We start from the raw sequence: 19,741 nt of genomic DNA on the forward strand, positions 1-19,741 counted from the left end.
GGAAATGTCACTGGCATTAGTTTACTTATTCTTTAGTGGATCTGGAGGATTTTGCAGGGATATTTCTCCAGTGCCTTGAAGTATTGGCTGTTGGTAGTGGAAATCTTAGAAGGGTATATACAAGAATATAGAAGGGTATATACAAGAATATAGAAGGGTGATCACAACTGCCTACTCTGTGTCTAGCTTGACATCCTGATCTCCAAGCAACTTTTCCTCAGTTGGTATAAAGCTGTGCTGGTGATTGAAAATGATAGTTAATCTCACCACTGTTATGTCTTTGCTGAGAGCTGGCTCCAAAGGTATTCAAAATGGTTCAAATTTTGTCAGCCTCACCATCTTTAATGTTGCAAACAAAAAGCAGATGCCTTGATGAAGGGCTCAAACCTGAAACATTGGTTCTGTACCTTTATCTTTTTTCTACAAAGGACAGTGTTTGACCTGCTGAGTTTCTCCAGCATTATGTTTTTACTTCAACCATGGTGTTTTCAGACTTTTTGTTTTATTCATGCTGCATTGAGAGCAGTGCAGTTCATGATAGAGTCTTAAACAGTACACAATCATCAATAGCTGACACGCTACACTCTGTTCTCGCCGCTGCCATCAGAAAAGAGGTGTAAGTACTGCAAAACTCGGACCACCAGGTTCAGGAACAGATGATACCCCTCCACCATCAAACTCCTCAAAGGCAAACTCAATCAGGGACCAATTTAAGGAACTCTTATTTTTGCACTTTATTTTTTTTCCATCTCTGTATTGCATAGTTTGTTTACTTTTCTTTATTTGTTTCATAGGTGGGTAGAGTAGTTTTTTTCTCCCCACTAACATTCTGCCATGCCTGCAGGAAATAGAATCTCAGGGTTATATGTGATTTCATGCATGTACTCTGACAATAAATCTGAAATCTGAATTAGATGTTGTACAATGGAGCCACTGAGTCAGTGAGTCACACAGCTCATCAACCCACCTTGTTCATACTGATCATAAAGCACCCAACTTTGAATATCATTGTTCTGAGTTCCTACCTAGGAATGTGTCGGAGTAAAAGTATTCTTTTGCAATGAGTGTAAGCCTAAAGATGAACACCCATGGACAAAAACAAATTCTTCCCTCCCACCATCAGATTTCGGAATGGACAACGACCCACAGACACCACCTCACTTTTTCATCTTTTTTTAAGATGCAACTTATAGCAATTTTTGCACCTGTAATGCACAGTAATACTGCCACAAAACAATGAATATCACGACACATGTTAATGACAATAAATTCTGATGCTCACTCAATGTGGTTTCACTTCTCATGGATCTCTGTATTGATGACTTGCTGTGTCATTCTTCTATGAACACAAATAACTCCAATTCATTGTGGCATTATCCACTGTGTTCAAAGCTGAGATTGATGGCTTGATTTTATTTCATGTTTTGCAGAATTCACAAACCAGTGAGAGGCATCCTTTCCCTTTAAATTTGACCATTGCACACAGTTCTGAATGATTGGGAGAGGGAAAGAGCAAAAGGCTCAGTTTTGGGCACTTTAAAGGTTAATCCAGCAGAAAACAATGCCAAAATCACTGAAAGAACATATCTACTGAGAGCTTTATGTTACAAAAATACCAGACTTTAACACTCTCACTCTCGTAGTTTTTCGACAAGGTTTACAATACTCAAGAGTTTTGATCCGTCAGAAGATTTGGCTAATAGTGTTAACTTGCTGCCTTGTACTGCCAGTAACATTTTCTGGCTGACTAGAATTCATTCACAATTCACAGAACTTGGCTTCATTCCTAACTTCACTCCATTTAGTCAAATCAACTATGGAAGCCAAAAGCTTTTCTCGAGATATTAACATCACTGGGGTCAACTATTGTAGCTCATTGAACTTGTATTTTAAAATCATTCTACAAAAGAGATAAGAACTGGTTATTTGAACAATAAGAAACTGCAGTAACAACTGCCACATGGGGAGAGAGGTGGCTGGTGTAATTGTTGACGTGTTTGTAGGATACAGTATGCAAGGAAAATTTTGAAATTTAATTGACTTAAAGTTTTTCAAATGAAGGTGAGATACAGTCATTGATCTCTCAAGATTGCTGCGCAGGTTGATAGGATAGTTAAGAAGGCCAATGGTACACTGGGCTTCGTTGGTCAAGGATTTGAGTTCAGGAGTCGTGATGTAATGTTGCAGCTTTACAAGTCTCTAGTGAGACCACACTTGGCATATTGTATTCAATTCTGGTCATCTCATTACAGGGAGGATATGGAAGGTCTGGAGAGGGTGCAGAGGAGATATACCAGGATGTTGTCTGAATGTGAAAATAGGTCTTATGAGGTAAGGTTAACAGAGCTAGGGCTTTTCTCTTTGGAGTGAAGGATGAGAAGTGACCTAATATAGGTCCATGAGATTGTAAGAGTCATGGATAAAGTTGACAGCCAGCACCCTTTTAACCAGGGTGGGAGAAGAAAGTGAAGGGAGGAAAGTTTAGGGGAGATATCAGGTGTGCTTTTTAAAAAAAAAACAGAGTTGTGGGTGCCAGGAATGCATTGCCAGGGGTTGTGGTGAAGGCTAGAACAACAGTGGGAATTAAGAGACTCTTAGACTGGCACATTGATGAAAGGAAAATAGAGGGTTATGAGGTAGGGAAGGTTTATATTTTATATATAGATAGATATGTTTTTGGAAGATAGATTGTGGGGTTTTTAGTTAGGTCACACACAGATACAAACACTTCAAAACAGATTTCATTTAAAATGATGGAGCTCTGCTTAAGCCAGACAGTCCAGGCTCCGATTGCCTTAGCAAAATCTTTGAAGAATGCCTATAGAGACTTCACAAGTAGGTGTTAATTGGACATGTTTTGGAGTAATGGATTATTGTTTTGGAAAGCAACAGATGAATGGAGTCAGAAATTGGGTCTGGTGCCACAGACTGAGTGCAGTTTGCTGTTCTAGGAGGGTAATGTGGTTTTGCAAGCAGAGAGAGTCAAAGAGGTTTTTTCTCAGAGTGAAAGCGAGAGCGATCAGTTCTACAGTTCAGTAGCAGCAGCTGGGACTGGAACAGGACAAGTGACTTTTGGAAGCTTGTTTGAAACCCCATTTTGGAAGACAGTTTGTGAGTTCTGACTTCAGCCTATTCAAAGCCCTTGTGGTCTATACAAGAGGAGATGGCTGGCTGTGTAGTGTTTCACCTGAGATAAGGGAAACAGAAAAGGAACTCAGTGATGACCTGAAGGAAAGAGGTTATCATCTGGAAAACCCTGATGGGGCAAGTTTCTTCGGCAAGACACTGAAGTGGCTGATCGGAAGGACTCAGTTTGTGTCCAATGAGCAACAAATTTTTCTTTGAAAACTGACAAGAACCTTCCTGAGTGGTAACATTTACCTTTCAAGCACCATAGCCTAGTGAAGATTCATAAATGTTAAATTCAGTTCACAGTATAAGAATAGCTGGTAACCAGTAAACTTGGAGGAGTGAAAAGTGAGATTGGACCGTGAATCAAAGAATTTTTCTGAACTTATACACACATTACATGCTTAGAATTGGAAGGGGGTTAAGTTAGGATAAGTTAATAGTAATAAGTTAAAGTTTTATCTTGTTTTTATGTTTAAAGAAAATTAAATGTAACTTTTGTTTAAGTAACCATTTGTCTTGATGAATTTCTATTGCTGCTGGGTTTTAGGGTCCACTAGGCCTGTCACAATTTTTTTGATAGGTTATAAGGGTTGGCACAACATTGTGGGCCAAAAGGTCTGTACTGTGCTATGTTCTAATCACTAAGTCCAGTTGGAAGAGGGTTAATCTGAGTTTCGTTCTATTTACTTCTTTCTCATACAGGGAAGTCTAGGATGCTGGGCCTGAGGTAAAGAGTACTAATGTGATTCAGTCCAACTAACTCAGTAAAAAGACAGCATTGGACTTGGTTCCTTCTGGTTTGAATGGCTTTGCATCACTCCAAAGGTCATAATCAGTGTATACGAACTTCAAAGATAAATGATTTCAGCAATCTCATTAGTGGAGTAATGGTTCTATATTGTATACAGTGCTGACATATCAGTCTTGGGGTAAAAATACATTGCTGGAAAAACACAGCAAAGATAAAGATATATAACCAACGTTTCAGGCTTGAGCAAGGTATGGACTAACCTTGGATGCCACATTTTGGTGTTTTACCCCTATCAGCCATGGGACATGAGAATATTCAGGGTAGGCTGTATCACTCCTCAAGCCTGGTCAGGAATGAATTCAGCCATATTGCTGTCCTGGGCCCATACAATAGTCTACCCAGGCCAGAATTTACATGGGTGGGTGCAGCTAATCTAACCAGCTGGCTTTCCACACTCTGAGTCCAGTAGCATGAATCAGACAGAGCCGCACTCAGAAATATGGAAGAGCTAAGCATGGATTTGAGCCAACCATGAAACAGCAACGCAATTTAAGCAATTTTAAATATCTTTCGATATTAATTGGAGTGAATATTTTTCTTTAAATTTGAGAAGTGTACACATGAATAATTTAAAACAGTAATCTAAAGCAAAATGATATTAAAAGACTTTCATTGCATCCAAAACCTTTGCCTTTCAAAATAGATTAAAATAAATTGAGTCTCAAATCCTATGCCAGAATTTAGGTGTCGACTCTTACCTCCCATCCCCTTCTCCATAATATTTGGAAATATCAGCAAGAACAAGCTCTGTCATTGGATGCCATAAGTACTTCTGAATCTGTAGTAGGTCCTCAACTATTGAAAATTACAATGCAATCATGAAATTAGACCTAATGGACATGGGTGTGATCTTAATCTATCGATTACGACTGAGATTGCTGATGTGTCTTATGTGGAATCTCCACTCATTACCACTGAGAGGAGCTTGGAAAGGCAGATAGGTGAGTTCTGAGGGGTCCTTCTGCTACTTACACTTGGCCTCTAGGTTTTCTTAAGGGAGAGACTCAAAGTACTTCACACTTTCCCAGATGCTATTCATTTGAGTGGTCTTGGGTCAGGATTCCCATGAGTTGGCTGATGTTATTGCAATTTTTTTGGAAGGATATATTCTACATGTCTTTGAAGTGATTCCTCTAGGCTCCCAGAAATCTCTTGATGCAACAGAGCCCAGGGTAGAGTCCTTACTAAGAGCATCTGATCTCAAGCATATGGATGATGTGCTACCCACCAAGCTGACTGAGTGTGATCAGAGCCTCACTGCTTGGGGTGGTGCACTGGGAGCCAATATTGGTATTGAACTGTCCTGTCAGAATTTTCCAGTAATGTGTCACCAGAGCTTTGAGTTTCCTGCCATAAATTGCAGGGGGAAATTCCTGCAGCTTAGATAGACCCTGGTTGCTGGCTTTGAGGTCTTGACTTCTGAAAGCTCTTTCATTAATAACCTAAGAATATGCTGACATTGGAGACCATGGTCAATCTACAGCTTAGTTCAATTCCAGCAGGGGGCTTTTCAGAGACAAGGTGAAGCACTCCACCAAGATAGGGTGTGAAGAGGATTTGTGCAATGACACAGCCTTGCTTGAGTCTAGTCTGCATGATGGATTGCAATGGACTTTTGGCTGTGAAGCAGCTGGAGGATGGGCTCAATGAGAAAAATTTGTCACATTTCATAAAGTGCAAATCAGAACAAAATGTAGGTTTACATCATTCAATGAAAACTTACATTTAGACAGGACCTGAGTTAAATATCTAAATCATTTAACAGGCATGGAATCAAAGTAACATTTTGGAAACAGGTTTTAAGGAGGAAAAGAATGTAATGACAGAATTCCAGATCTTTTAGCCTTGGCAGCTGAAGGAATGGTTGGAGAAATTAAAAGTAGGGAATGATTAAGAGACCAGAACTGTAGATGGCAGCCATCTCAGAGGGTAGCAGTGATGCAGGAGGTAATAGAATTAGTAAGGAGCTGGCTAGGGGTGGGATTGCTGCACTTATATTTAAGTTAGGTCTTGTACACATGGAAGTAATGAGCGAAGGGTGTAATGAGCAAATGAATTAATTTATGGGAGGTGAAGGTTGAGAAATGCTCGACCTGGAGATCCAAGGCATAAAGGAGGACATGGATGAACAAAACATTGATGAATTCAGGCAGTGTGTCCATTTACAGGGAGCACAACTGGTAAATCAGAATTTTTGAAAGGGGATTAAAAGGCTGTGGTGTGGGTGAGAGGATCAGAAATCTTTTTCTTTTCTTTGGTTTGGCTTCGCAGATGAAGATTTATGGAGGGGGTAAATGTCCACGTCAGCTGGAGGCTCGTTTGTGGCTGACAAGTCCAATGCGGGACAGGCAGACACGGTTGCAGCAGTTGCAAGGGAAAATTGGTTGGTTGGGGTTGGGTGTTGGATTTTTCCTCCTTTGTCTTTTGACAGTGAGGTGGGCTCTGTGGTCTTCTTCAAAGGAGGTTGCTGCCCGCCGAACTGTGAGGCGCCAAGATGCACGGTTTGAGGCAATATCAGCCCACTGGCGATGGTCAATGTGGCAGGCACCAAGAGCTTTCTTTAGGCAGTCCTTGTACCTCTTCTTTGGTACACCTCTGTCTCGGTGGCCTGTGTAGAGCTCGCCATATAACACGATCTTGGAAAGGCGATGGTCCTCCATTCTGGAGACGTGACCTACCCAGTGCAGTTTGATCGTCAGCAGCATGGATTTGATGCTGTTGGCCTCTGCCATCTCGAGTACTTCGATGTTGGAGATGAAGTCGCTCCAATGAATGTTGAGGATGGAGTGGAGATGACGCAGGTGGAAGCGTTCTAGGAGCTGTAGGTGATGCCGGTAAAGGACCCATGATTTGGAGCCGAACAGGAGTGTGGGTATGACAATGACTCTGTATATGCTAATCTTCATGAGGTTTTTCAGTTGGTTGTTTTTCCAGACTCTTTTGTGTAGTCTTCCAAAGGCGCTATTTGCCTTGGCGAGTCTGTTGTCTATCTCGTTGTCGATCCTTGCATCCGATGGAATGGTGCAGCCGAGATAGGTAAACTGGTTGACCGATTTGAGTTTTGTGTGCCAGATGGAGATGTGGGGGTGCTGGTAGTCATGGTGGGGAGCTGGCTGATGGAGGACCTCAGTTTTCTTCAGGCTGACTTCCAGGCCAAACATTTTGGCAGTTTCCGCAAAACAGGACGTCAAGCGCTGAAGAGCTGGCTCTGAATGGGCAACTAAAGCGGCATCGTCTGCAAAGAGTAGTTCACGGACAAGTTGCTCTTGTGTCTTGGTGTGAGCTTGCAGGCGTCTCAGATTGAAGAGACTGCCATCCGTGCGGTACCGGATGTAAACAGCATCTTCATTGTTGAGGTCTTTCATGGCTTGTTTCAGCATTATGCTGAAGAAGATTGAAAAGAGGGTTGGTGCGAGAACGCAGCCTTGCTTCACGCCATTGTTAATGGAGAAGGATTCAGAGAGCTCATTGCTGTATCTGACCCGACCCTGTTGGTTTTCGTGCAATTGGATAACTTTGGGGGCCATCCGAGGCGCTCTAGTATTTGCCAAAGCCCTTTCCTACTCACGGTGTCGAAGGCTTTGGTGAGGTCAACAAAGGTGATGTAGAGTCCTTTGTTTTGTTCTCTGCACTTTTCTTAGAGCTGTCTGAGGGCAAAGACCATGTCAGTAGTTCCTCTGTTTGCGCGAAAGCCGCACTGTGATTCTGGGAGGACATTTTCGGCGACACTAGGTATTATTCTATTTAGGAGAATCCTAGCGAAGATTTTGCTTGCAATGGAGAGCAGCATGATTCCCCTGTAGTTTGAGCAGTCTGATTTCTCGCCTTTGTTTTTGTACAGGGTGATGATGATGGCATCACGAAGGTCCTGAGGCAGCTTTCCTTGGTCCCAGCAGAGCTTGAAAAACTCATGCAGTTTGGCATGCAGAGTTTTGCCACCAGCCTTCCAGACCTCTGGGGGGATTCCATCCATACCTGCTGCTTTGCCACTTTTCAGTTGTTCAATTGCCTTATATGTCTCTTCACGGGTGAGGACCTCATCCAGCTCTAGCCTTAAGGGCTGTTGAGGGAGTTGGAGCAGGGCGAATTCTTGGACTGAGCGGTTGGCACTGAAAAGAGATTGGAAGTGTTCTGACCATCGGTTGAGGATGGAGATCTTGTCACTGAAGAGGACTTTGCCATCTGAGCTGCGCAGTGGGCTTTGGACTTGGGGTGAGGGGCTGTACACAGCCTTTAGAGCCTCGTAAAAAACCCTGAAGTCGCCAATCTCCGCGCTGAGCTGGGTTCGTTTGGCGAGGCTAGTCCACCACTCATTTTGGATCTCCCGGAGTTTGCGCTGAAGATGGCTGCATGCGAGACAGAAGGCTCGTTTCTTCTCTGGCCAGGACGGCTTTGCAAGGTGAGCCTGGTGGGCAGCTCACTTCTTTGCCAGCAGCTCCTGGATTTCCTGGTTGTTTTCGTTGAACCAGTCCTTGTTTTTCCTGGAGGAGAAGCCCAGTACCTCTTCAGTGGATTGCAGTATGGCCGTCTTCAGCTGAACCCAGAGGGTTTCAGGGGACAAAAATGCACCAAATTTTAACCATCAATTTTAAGAGGCAAAAGTAAAAACTGATGTTTTAATTTACAATGAGATTAATAACTTCATGAATCTTACCTTTTCCTACTTCTTCATTCTCCACGATCAGACTGAGTGCCTCAAATCTCACAGCCTACTTTATTATCATGAACATTTCAGAGAAACAATGGGGCCTACTTCAACCAAGGAAGAGCCAGCTCCAACTTCAAAATGAAACGAAGTGAATAGAATTGAACTGAGTGTTTGTAGAGACACTTTTATGTTGACAGTGTGCCATTAGCAGCAGGAGTGTGGTTTTCCTGGTGCCTATTCACACACTATACTATAAGCAAAGTGAATTCCACTCTTCTGACGCCACTAGAGACCCAATTTTCTCTTGGCTCCATGAATGAATATGAGATTTGAAAAAAAACAGGCAGTTCTTTCTTGTACCCTTTTAAAAGGCCAGAGAAGCATAAAAAGGGGGAAGAGGAAAGAACTTATGGTGAAGCTGTTTGCCACCTTCCCAATAATCATATTTTTGACAGTGTTTCAGATTTTGGCATCCTGTCTTTAGCAAGTGTTTATACAACTGAAGCAGAGCAACAGAAGCAGGAAGAACAAACCTGTTGAGAAGGAGAAGTAGAGGAGATGACCCGACAGGATGGTGACCATGGCAGAGAACCAGCGAAGAGCTCAATGGTGGAAGGACCCACACAGGCAGCAGGCGACTTGCAGTCAGGGGACACACACAGGCTGAGGGCTGCTGGAGACTGGTTTATGGGAACCAGGTATTCGAACTGGGATTCAAGAGGGTGTTAAGGTCAAGAAGAGCTCCTGAAGGGCCTCAGGCACTGTAGACTTCCTGATCATGTCAGAGGGAGTGGCACAGTTGGCATAGTGGTGAGTGCAACACAGTTACAGTGCCAACAACAGGAACCAGACCACGCACTGTCTGTCTGTAAGGAGTTGGTATGTACTCCCCATGTCTGCATGGGTTTCCTCTGAGTGCTCCAGTTTCCTGACTGTTCAAAATGTACTAGAAATTGTAAGTAAATTGGGTGTAAATGGGTGGCATGGGCTCATGGGCCAAATGTCCTGTTACCGTGCTGTATGTCAAAAAAAAAATTTAAATTAAAAAATATTATAAGGTTTGGATCTGGAGCTCAGGTTCCCAATGGATCAAACAAGAGTCTCTGCAGCTGTGGGTGCACTGAAGGCAAATCCACAGACACTCAGTGACTCTGAAGGAACTCTCTCTTACTTCTCTTTCTCTCTTACTGTAAGGGGCACTGATCAACACTAATGGCAACTCTTTGTCTACCTTATGGCAGCCAGAAGGCAATTTCATGTAATAATACATGTTCTGTACTATTACATGATAATAAAGGGATCTTGAAATACAGCAGCCATTGTGTCCATTTTGAAATGTGTGCTGCCTTATAAAATGGCCAGGGCTTTTTCCATTTTTCTGACCATATTTGTGGCTCAAAATATTCTGATGAGTAAAGCAAATAAGCAGGAAATTTCAGGTTGAGGAGCACCAGAGTCCTTGCATATGTCCACTTGTGAGCCTGGGCAACTTCAAACAAGGGATTGTTCCACCTCACCTGATGAGCATGCTTAGTGGAGCACATGTAGGAACAAGGATGGTTGCTGAGGTAGTCTATTGAAGCATGCCCTGGCAAGTTTTTAGGAGTCACTATCCCAGAGGATCTTCCCTGGGCCCCACACATGAATGGCTTTGTGAAGAAAGCACACCAGTGCCTCTACTTTCTCAGGAGTTTACGGAGGTTTGGTATGATATTGGAAACCCTGGCAAATTTCTACAGATGTATGGAGGAAAGCGTGCTGACTGGCTGCATCACGGTCTGGTACGAGGACACCAGTATTCCTGAGTGCAAAGAGCTGCAAAGTGGACATAGCCCAGGACCATCACAGGCAAATCCCTCCCCACTATTGAGAACATCTACAAGGAATGGAGAGTAGCAGCTTCATCAAGGATCCACACCACCCAGCCCATGCTCTGTTCTTGCTGCTACCATCAAGACTTACACCTCCAGGTTCAGGAACAGCTACTACCCCTCCACCATCAGACTCCTCTACAATAAACCCAATTAGGGACTCATTTAAGAATTTTTACTTTTGTTCTTTAATATTTTTAAAAAGAGATCTCTGTAGTCCTCAACTTACGACTGTGTTCCTTTCAGATCGACCAGTCAAATCTCAAAATGGACACAAATCTAAAATTCACTGTATCTATTTTATTGCTCATCAACCTTGTGAGAGTTGGCCATCCCTGCCATAGGCAGTGTTTTCCATAGACAGGCCCCTATTTTCACCCCAAAAGCACAATGTTATATATTTACATACATTTTTTTCTTCTTTTTTAAAAAAAAATTTGTTTGTGTGTATGGATGGCCATAAGTCACTTAGGTTGTAAGTTGTGGACTACCTATATTGCACAGTTCGATTACATTTCTTTATTTGTTTAGTTGTGTATGTTGAGTACAGTTTGTTTGCATTACCAATAAGCGTTCACTCAGCTTTGCCCATAGAATAAAGAATCTCAGGGCTGTTTGTGATGTCATGCATGTACTCTGACAATAATTCTGTAATCTGAAGAGTACAGTGGCTTCATGGAGAATATGGAGGGGCTGGGGTGAGAGAGTGGCAAATGGATGTCGAAGAGGTGGAGAAAAACAGCATGAGAAACAAACTCTAATGGAAAATACCAGTATCATCCAAAGATTTATGGAAGCTGGCTCAAAATAGTCTCAAAGAAGGAGTGATGTGCATTACAGGTGAAAGCCAAACACTTGGGAAATTTCTGGAGGTTTCCCCCAGCATTAGAAGTTTTCACTATCCAGTTCCCACAACATGCCTGTAAACACAGCTGCAAGATGTCCTCATCAAATGGATTATTTTTCTATGCCAGTTTCCCACATCCATCAATGTGTTTCAATCACATTCACTCTCAGGTTCTCAGCCTCAAGAACTAACCCCCCACCACCCACATATGCACTACTCACATATATCAAAGCCTTGCTTATCAGCTTCAGAGCCAGGATCCTTGATTGCAAACATTCTGACTACAACATGACAACCTTGGAAAGTCTGCTGAATAAAAGCAAAATGCAAACAACTGCCCAATAACACAGAATCCTGATTCTTCTTATCAACCTAACACAAACACAACACAAGGCTATCTCATTCAGCTTCAACCTTTCCCTCTCAGCTCTGGTATCAAACACAAAATGAATTCCAATGATCCCTCCAGGATGTATAGTAACAGACCAGCATAAATACATGGGACCAATGCAGCCAGCTGTACCGTGGAACAGATTTTTCCATGTGTATCAAAAATTTGATACTATTACAATGCTGCTCCAGTGAATAATGCAGTGAAGCTGAATGTTATTGAGTTATTGCTAAAATACACTGACTACAGCATTTGGCCCAATTAGTGATCTGCCGATCATAGAAATAATATAATCCTCTGGTAAAGTTGGGCTACAGTGGCTCTAACTGGATTAAACAGGATTTTATTTTTGTCTGGCAGCTTCCATCTGAAAAATATGCAAGTAATCACATTTCTTTCTGATTTGGTTCTCTACGAATTGCCTCTCCTATAATATCCCCAGTTTTAAAAGGGTGCACTTATTTGTTTATTAAGGTTGAACATAGGGTATTGCAGTATTTCATTGTTATGGAGAAAACCAGAACAGATACTGTTTTCACCTGCCATGCATTCAACAACAATCTGTCTCCAGATTGTTCCTTTCTTTACCTGTCCTCTTCCCTGGATTGGTCTTCAGACATCTTTAAATACAAAAGATACAGAGTTGATATGGGTTAGTCACTCACTGCCAGCTCTAGATCAGAAACATTAGGTGCTGATCGTGTCTGAAAAAACTCCTCACTCTACAAATATTAATCTAGAACGTAAAGGCAACTACTGGCTACCTTTTAACCACAGACAACCTTCCTCGAAAAGCCCTCTCCCAATTCTCCTCTGGACTCACATGAAAGGAACTCATGATTTTGTTTGCAGTCATATCAAGTTAATCATATAAATCCCTCTAGCTCCTTTATTCCATCCACAACCCCACCAGGCCATACCTTAAGTTTCCCAGCAATTTCCCTCTTATTTCATGCTAAGTTCTTCTGACCTTATTGTTAATATCTACCTCCTGCCCCCTGACAATAGTCCTTCCTAGATTGGCTGTTTATTCTAATAGCTCCTACTTTTCAGTGTTGTTCTCTTTTCTTTTGAATCTGTCACCACCTCCCATTTCTCAATCAATCTTTGGCTCCTGCCATCATAATACCAACTGCTTCCCCCTTCGTCCTCACCACCACCCCACCCTTTCCTTTTAAAAGCATCTCAGTTTCTTTAAATTTTTAATTTAAAAAAATTCAGACATACAGCACGGTAACAGGATATTTTGGCCCATGAGTTTGTACCACCCAATTAAACTACACCCCCTGTATATTTTGAACGGTGGGAGGAAACCAGAGCCCCCGGGAAAAACCCATGCAGACACAGGGAGAACATACAAACTCCTTACAGACAGTGCGGGATTCAAACTTAGTCTGGTCCCGATCGCTGGCGCTGTAAAGGCGTTGAACTAACTGCTACGCCAACCTTGCTGCCCATGCTCATCTTTGATCTCCATCTTCCTCTGCAATCAGGTTTATGCTACCAAAATCCCATGACACCCTGGAAAGGTAAACTATTTGCAACCTGTCACCAGTTTATGACATTTAGGAAGATGAAATCTATTGAAGTTATTTCCAAAGCTCCTTGCTCAAGCCACATTTTCCATTTCACTAAATGACAAGAAAGATTTACATTTGAACTAACATTTAATTGCTTTTATTTAAAATTATTTGCCTCAAGATTAAATTTCATGGCATTGTTCATATTAGTTTTTTTTGCCTTACCAATTAGTTGCAATTCTTGCATGCCCATAGAATAAAGAATCTCAAGGTTTTATGTGATATCATGTATGCACTCTGACAATAAATCTGAAATCAGTGCCACATGTTGGAAAATGGAACTTGCAGACCTACAGTGGATTGCTTCTGACAATTCTGAATCTGTGGTGTTCCCAATCTCAACCAATGATTTGTATGAGGAAATCAAGTGTAATCTATCCAAACCTGCTGTTGATACAAATCTGGGTGGCAACACGAATTGTGATGAAGATGAAGAAAAGGCTTCGGGAGGATAGAAACAGATTAAATTAAAGGGCTAGAATATTGCAAGTGGAATATCATAGAAAAATTTAAGGTAAATCACTTTGGTTTAAAAAACCCAGCAGAATACCATGCCATTCTATTTTTTTTCAATGGTGAATTATTGAAAGCTATCAGTATTTAAAGAGGTTTGAGTGTCCTTGTACATAGATCACTGAATGATATGCAACAGCTGCAATTGATTAGCAAGGTAAACAATAGATTGGCATTTATTTCAAGAGGATTTGAGTGCAATTGTATTGATAGGTTGTCCTATCAAGAGAGGCTAGGTCGGTTATCCTTTTTAGAGAGATTAGTCAGTTTGGGTCTGTTTTCCTTGGAGCTTATAAGAACATGGGGTTACTTTAGTCATATGCAGGTAGACTCTGACTTAGATGAGGTTCAGTTCTGGGACTCCCATCAGAAGCCGAAAATATTGTAAGGAGAAAAATCACCAGAACAGTGTCACTAATGGAACCATCGTAACTTTGAGAAAAATCATATGTCAGACCATCGTAAGTAGGGGTCTATCTGTATTTAGATCATCAGGGAGGTTGACAGGAATATTTTCGCTTTTGGGAGAGTCAAGAACAAGGGGAAGTAGCTCAAAGATAAAGGGTCAGTCACTTAAAGCTGAGGTGGCCAGAAATTTCTTCTCTCAGAGGGCAGGGAACCTCTGAAATATTCTGCCCCCAAGAGTGTGGAAGCCAGATCATTAAGTATATTTACGGTGGAGAGAAATAAATATTTGCAAGATCAGGAAATTGAAATTCATGAGAAATTGACACTGAAGAAGAGTTGAGGCTGGTATAGATCATTCAAGGTGCTGGTGAATGGCAGGGCAGGCTTGAAGGTCCTGGTGGCCTGGTTCTATCTTGATTGTGAACCTGAGTACAGACGTCTTCCTGACATTATAAAGAGTATTGTGTCGTCTCACCAACCAAGGAAGGATATATTTCTGAAAGAGGGAGCGCAGTAATGGTTCACTGGAGTGACTGTTGTTAAGTGGGGGATTATGGTATGAGGGGCAATCAGCGGCCTCGGCCTATGCTCCCTAGAGTTTAGAAGAATGAAATGTAATCTCACAGAAATATTTAAGATTCATGCTGATAATTTATCCTTCTGGGATGTGTAGAATTGGGTGGGGGTGGGGGGGATGTTTAGTCACAGTTTCAAAATAAGGGATTAGCTTTATAGAGCTGCAACGAGAAGATGTTTCTGTCATAGTTGGTGAATCTTTGTTCCTCTTTACCAAAGACAGCTGTGGGGACTCAGTTTCTGAATATATTCAGAAGAAATTTTGATGGATATTTGGGAAATCAAGGGATCTGAGCTTATTGAATATTGAAGCAGCTGTGAAGGGCCAATGGCCTACTCCTGCTTCCATTTCTTATGATTTTGTATTGAAGGGAGCGCTTTCTGAAGTAAGTCGTGCTTGCATGTCTGACATGATTTCCTTGATAGGCACACTTTAAATTAAATTATTCACCATGCAACAAGTCTTTAGGGGCAGTGCAGGGGAGTTTAGACCAAGATGTCATTTTGGTGACCATCATTCCTGCTGGGTTGCAAGTCAGCAGAGGTAAGGCCATGCTCATATTTTTCCTCAACCACCAATGATAACAACCAGTCCTCATCCACTGATAACCATTCTCTCTACCATGTGAGGACTCAATGCTCTGAGGTACCATCCCAATCCAACAAGACCCCAATCCACTGATCCTGGGCCCAACCTTCCTCCACCCTCCCAGAAGCACAGGTCCTGAATTTTCTGCCAACCAATTATATCATCTGCCAACCTTATGGCTAGCCCTGGCCCCAACCTTCCCCGTCCACTCTTTTTCCTCTCGACTCTGTCGGCCCAGTGACCTGCACTCCTGAGAGACTCCGAGGTCTCCATCTCTCTGGACTGGGCACAACCTCATCACAGCTCTCCATCTTGTCCACTTGGCTGATTGCTATTTCTGACCTCAGGCTCAATCGGCCCAATGATCACCAGCTCTTTCTTTCCACTGACCTTAGTTCCAGGCCACACATTCAGTTTCTTGTTCACTCATTTAACCTGTTTATAATCCTTTAGACTTTATGCCCTATCCTCATAGCTTATTTTCCAGACAAAATTTGGGTTGCCAGCACAGCCAAACCGAAAGTGACTCATTTATTCCTTGTTCCTCCTTTCTGTTTCTTGACCAATCCTTGTGGTTTAATTGCTGTTTTCTACTGATTCTAATTCTTGTTTTTCTGAGTCAATATTATTCCTTACCGTTGGCCCTGTTTCATTTTCCATTATTAGTGCCAAGTCCCACACATTTCCATCCTTTTGTCCAGTTTTCTGGAATGTTTAACTAACAACCTTGGGCATCACAGTCACATCCCTAATAGAGTTACCGTAATACATTTGCTTTTTTTGTGACATAATTAGACTATAATTTCACAGATGACTCATATTCAAACTCAGTGCCTTTAATTCCAACCTTATCATTTTACTTGATTTGACTTTCTTCAGTGATTCTCTTTAATTGTAAAGTCTCAAATCTATCCTGTAGCAAGTATCTTTTTTTTCCATAGCCTTGACTTCTCTTTAAATCCATAGCATTTTCTCAATTCAATATGGTCCTCGTTTATCTTTATTTCATTTTAACAACCTATCGACAACCCTGCTTAATCAAGTAGCCAGATTGTTGCTAAAAATACCTTGAAGAAAGGTTCAAGCTCCAAACATTGGTTATATATCTTTGCCTCCTTAGGATGTTGTGTGACCTGCTGAGTTTCTCCAACATTTTTGAGTTTTCACTACTATTACGAGGTCCCATTTTAGTAAAATTGGATTATCTCTGCAAGGGATAGTACAAGACAGGAGGAACCGAATGGTCACAGTTAACATTTAACTTTTCACACAAAGCACAACACAAGTCACAGCCTAGCAATAATTCGATATATTGGAAGAAATGAGAGGTTTGTCAGAATCAGTCCCAGATTTCGATACATTTGCAAAGACATTGCGGCCTAATTTGGAGTTCTGTGTGCAGTTCTGGTCGCCTAATTATAGGAAGGATATAAACAGAGTGGAGAGAGTGCAGAGAAGGTTTACCAGACTGTTACCTGGGTTTAAGCATCTAGAGTACAGGGAGAGATTGGACAGATTAGGTCTTTATTCTTTGGAGCGTAGAAGGTTGAGAGGGGATTTGATAGAAGTATTTAAGATTATGAAAGGGATAGACAGAGTGGATGTGGATAGACTATTTCCGTTAAGAGGAGGAAAGATTAAAACAAGAGGACATGAGTTAAGAATTAAGGGGCAGAGGTTTAGAGGTAACATGAGGGGGAACTTCTTTACTCAGAGAGTGGTAGCCGTGTGGAATGATCTTCCGGGAGAAATAGTGGCGGCGGAGTCAATTGTATTATTTAAGAAAAGGTTGGACAGGTCTATGGATGAGAAGAAGATGGAGGGTTATGGGCATTGTGCAGGGAGGTGGGACTAGAAAGGGGTGTTTGGTTCGGTGCGGACTAGAAGGGCCTAATGGCCTGTTTCCGTGCTGTAATTGTTATGTTATGTTATTTTGCAGGGGAGAACCATTCCGACTGCTAAAGAGAAAGCAGCTTTTTGAAGCAGCTCTTGTGGCCAGCCAATTTTGTGGAATTGAGAACAAAGCCTGCTCTGTGAATTACTGGGCCTTTTCGATGGATTGACCTGTGCGCCAGGAGGGTCTTTTTAGGAAGCAAAGTGCTTCATTTTGATTGTGACCAACAGTGGAGGTCACTTGGAGAACTTCTTCATTTTAAGTGTGACTAACAGTGAAATGATTTGGAGAGACCAGTGCCAATGTCTTGGAAGCTTCATGGAGGCCGTCCAATTCGAGCCTTCCCTGCAAAAGAACCAGGAGTGTTATGACCAAAGCTCGTGTGGATGGACATTTCTTCAAAGGCAATGCAAGAAGAATTCATGAGTCTGTAGCAGCGACAACCCCCGTCTTCCCATCAGTTCAACATTAATTCTGGGCATCAAATTTCAAAAGCCTACGCTTCAACACTGAATTTGAAAGACTGAACTTTGAAGTAACTTTCTAGATTTTGGCTTGGCTGTAATGGGTTAGGGTACATCACACACACACCTACACTAGTACACCTGCACATAGTTGGGGATAGATTTAGTGTTAAGGATAGCTTAAGAGTTAAGACTATAGTTTAAGAGTAAGAAATAAAATCAGTGTTTTAAAATTAAACACTGTCTGGTTCATTGTCTATTGCTGCTCGTTACACGCAGTTCATAACACTACATTCAGTGTGTGTCTGCAGACTTTTATCTTTCACCTAGCCAGATCATTGTTTTCAACCAGGTATGAACCAAATTCTGTCCAGAATTGGTTCCAGTGCTCCACAAGTTCAAAGTGATATCCTTCCATGCCATACTTTGTGCTACATATTCAATTCTCAGTTCTCAAATCTTTAATCTTGCTGGTCAGTTCAACCCTACTAAATGTGGCCTGTGGCTCAGGTAACAATCCACAGAACATGAATGAATAGTTCAGCATTTTAACTTTGATATTCAAGATTTCCCAGCAGAACCTTGGTTCTAGCTCATATTCCTGCTTGGGCCTTTGTTCCTCCCCCCATTCCATTTTTTTTTCCCATCTATAGGGAGATGCTTTTAACTCTGGCACTAGCCAAAAGCAGCCTTTTGATCTCCTGATCATGGTGGCAGAGAATTCCACCCTGTCTGTATTGACTTGGCTATTACCAAGTTCCCTCTTAATCCACTCCGTTAAATGTCTTTTTGTACCATGTGCTGCAGTCCGATTGCTCACTCTCATTGCTGGCTTTGCTTTCATCCACCAACCATGTGTTGGACAAGGTCAAAGGCCAAGGCTCCTGCATCACAACATTCTGCGTTTCCACTTCTGCCAGATTTTCAATCATATCCTACTGTATCTAGCTCCTGCCACAATTGGATCTTCTGCTTCCTAGATAAAGTAATGCAGGTAACCCTTCCCTTTGTAATTCGCAGGAAAGTCTGCACATGAAACTCCAGCTCAGCAACCAAGTCATCCAAGATTATCCAATGTCACAGTTCAAATGCATCTGTTAACTCTGCCAATTATATAATCCATCTTCTCTTGTGCTGCTTCTTTTAACATGCCAGTTGTCCTACAATTCAGAGCTCTTAACAGTGCATGCATATTACTGTCGCATGATCAGCAGTTTCACCTGCTCACATGGCTATTAACTCCACCTGAAATTTCCTGACATCTACTCACACTGGGGATAATTTACAGTCATCTTTTAATCTGTTAATATCTTTGGAACATGGTAGGAAACCCCTGCAAACTCCACATGGACAACACCCAAGGTCACTCAAGGTGAACCTGGGATCATTGAATCATCCAGCAGCAATACTAATTGCAGCACCACTGGGTCTCTCAAGATCCTTTCACACTTGCCAGTGATCCCAGGAGGCAAACACCAATTGGCCTTTAAAGTGGCAAATGTGAAAGCAAAATCTGATCAACGCCGACGTCAGATGATGTCATCTCATGCCGGGGATTGCCGGCCTCGACCCCTAGTACAATCCCCAGCATCTGCAGACACTGATGTTGAGATCAGGCAAGTGTGAAACTGGCAATTGCATTGCAGGCACTTCCTATTAAAGGTAGAACAGACCAAACACCAGGGATAAACCCTTGCATTTAGTGTCCCAGTTAGGAGTGGTCCAGTGTGAAAGGGCAAAACCCCATTCCTATCCCAGACATTGAACAGCCGATTTACTGGGATGCGAGTATGAAAGGGGCTTCAGCAATGTGAAGACATTCCAGCTGCAAATGGTCAAAGAGTGGGAAATGATGCCGGGAGCTTTCCTGGTTTGTACCATGCACAGCAAAGATGCTGAGAGAAATATGCAGGCCTTGATTATACTTCAGAAGTCAAATACAAAGAATTATAGACAACATGGTTACAAAACTGTAATCTTTTAAGGTAACATCATAAACTATGATATCAGAGAGCAA

The 19,741-nt window shown here is 42.0% G+C and overlaps 1 long non-coding RNA gene across 1 annotated transcript; it reads left to right on the plus strand.

Moving 5' to 3' along the window:
- The first annotated feature begins 11,128 nt into the window (after positions 1 to 11,128).
- On the plus strand, positions 11,129 to 17,962 carry LOC138742900 (uncharacterized). Its single transcript, XR_011344511.1, has 2 exons — positions 11,129 to 11,302; positions 17,306 to 17,962. It is a non-coding gene; the product is annotated as an uncharacterized lncRNA (long non-coding RNA).
- Positions 17,963 to 19,741: the final 1,779 nt, after the last annotated feature.

Source organism: Narcine bancroftii, chromosome 9 (genome assembly GCF_036971445.1).
Source record: "Narcine bancroftii isolate sNarBan1 chromosome 9, sNarBan1.hap1, whole genome shotgun sequence".
Lineage (NCBI taxonomy): Eukaryota > Metazoa > Chordata > Chondrichthyes > Torpediniformes > Narcinidae > Narcine > Narcine bancroftii.